The sequence below is a fragment of the Mizuhopecten yessoensis genome, unplaced genomic scaffold (genome assembly GCF_002113885.1).
Source record: "Mizuhopecten yessoensis strain PY_sf001 unplaced genomic scaffold, ASM211388v2 scaffold10305, whole genome shotgun sequence".
In the NCBI taxonomy this organism is placed as follows: Eukaryota; Metazoa; Mollusca; class Bivalvia; order Pectinida; family Pectinidae; genus Mizuhopecten; species Mizuhopecten yessoensis.
The window spans coordinates 1-2253 of NW_018408480.1; positions in this window are offsets into that span (position 1 = coordinate 1).

Sequence of the window (2253 nt, forward strand, 5' to 3'; positions counted from 1 at the left end):
AACTCTCATTTTCTAGTTATCAGCACATCATTGTTGCGCATACGTTTATATCAATTGTCATCGAAACATATCCAACGGGCATTTCTTGGTAAATACTGTTAAATCGATACGTTTCACAGTGAAATGTATTGAGACAAGATTGAAGATGAAGGCAAGTGAGAGAACATCAATGATTTAAACATTGTTAAATTGATTAGAACAATGGAATATTTAAAAGTATAAGTGATCTATAACTTTAACATTTAATGATTTCATCATTTTAAATGTCACCTGGCTGACTTTGTTTTCCCTTTCTAAAATCATAAGGATTTAATATAAATATGAACAACTGTTTTTACAAAGTGGTATGTACAATACGTGTGTACATTTTGGCGAATGTTTTGTCTGGATCTACTTGACCGAGCCAAAAGTATCCAGACTGATTCGTAGAGCATATATACCTGCTGCTCTAGTGTATATCTGTCAGAATGATTTAAATATGCCCTCTGTAGTTTATTGAATGTGGTTATATTGACACGCTATATGCTTCTGTCCATAAAATCCTTCACATTAACTTAATTCTCCGCATTTGTGAATTCGTTTTTCTAATGGATGTGTTCAAAAAGTGGATGAATACTCGAGTGATAGATAATGTTAATATTGATTTATGTGTTTGTTCTTTTGTTTTGTTTCGTGTATCTGCCTGGTTATGACTGGATTCAATGACAGTTTGTAAGTAATTGCTTTTTTTTTCTTCATATAACTGCTTGCACAATCTGGCCTTCCTTTTCAAGTTCAAAACCGCCATTTTAATTTAGCTACATTGTATCAAATAGTGTTTTTTTTCTTCTAAACTAATTTTCTTTAATTTCGTTATATGCATTTACGTGACTTTTTTGTGGACATAAACGTATTGTTATCAAAAGCTTTATATCTAGGTTTGGCTATGAAATGGGTTAGTTACATTTATGATTATAAAAGATTTGTTTGCAGAATATCAATGTGTTATACACTTTTGTTTTTGTTGGTTTTTAATATTATTCTTTTCTGATATTCCCTGATCTTTACGGTCAAAGTAAATGATACTTTGTTTAAAGCTCTCAGTGATTGATTGCCTCTTTTAAAAGAGCCTACTTAGTTTCATTTCATGGTTGAAAGCACATCATTGTTTCGCATATAGAATATATCTCATTGACATCAAAACGATCCACCGGACGCTTCTTGCAAAATACAGTATAATAAATGCATTTCAGAGTGAAGTGTATTACGTAAAGATTAAATATGAAGGAACGTGGGAGAACAACAATGATTTATGCATTATCATATTTATTATTTTAATCTGTTCTATCAAGAATAAACAATGAAATACTCTAAAATTATAAGGCTTTTATACCTTTAATATGTAATGATTTCATCACTGTAATTGATACATGGCTTTCTTTAATTTTCATTTCTAAAATAAAAAATACATTTTATAAATGTATTTTAAATTTGTGATTTTCTAATATTTTTTCCATTAAAATGTATTGCAGTGTATTTGATCCCTAGGAAATTAACTGAAAACAAATGCATGAACGAGGCTACATTTTTGGATTTTATAAAACAAATTCATTGAAAAGTTTTTTATCTACATTTTGTTTTCACAATCCAAGAAATTAGACCAAAACTGATTTTCTCTTACGAGTTATGCCAGCTTGTAGATGTTTGTCTTTTATGTTACACTTTGCAAACATGAAATGTAATGGCACTTGAACTAAGTTAACAAAATACTCTTTTAACTATTGTCAAATATCACTTGAAATAACTTTTTAATAATGAACGTCGGACTTGATAGGGCCTACCGGTCAGGGTCGACAGGGCCAAAAAAGTACTTGTATGGCTACTTTTAAATACAATGCCTGCTAATTCGGTGATTTTGAAATCAAAAGCAGAATACGTGAACAAATGATTGTTTGCCTTTATATAAGCAATTGGGACTTTATTCTTTTGTTATTCCTTTTTCTGGCTGCACTTATCTGATACAGTTTTCAAAAATGAGTATTTTACGGCATAATGAAACTTACCATAAATGTTAAGATCATCAATTTGGTCATGTTTACCATGTTATAACAATAGATAAAACTATATCACAGTCAAATCAATGTGTATGATAGGAAGTGTGTAGTAAAAAGAAGACATTTAAGTTGCTTTGTACTATTGTTTATTCATGCTATTACTTCGGTTATATTTTGTGTACAGTTATAAGTAAAATATAAATAAAAACAGATGTTGCCT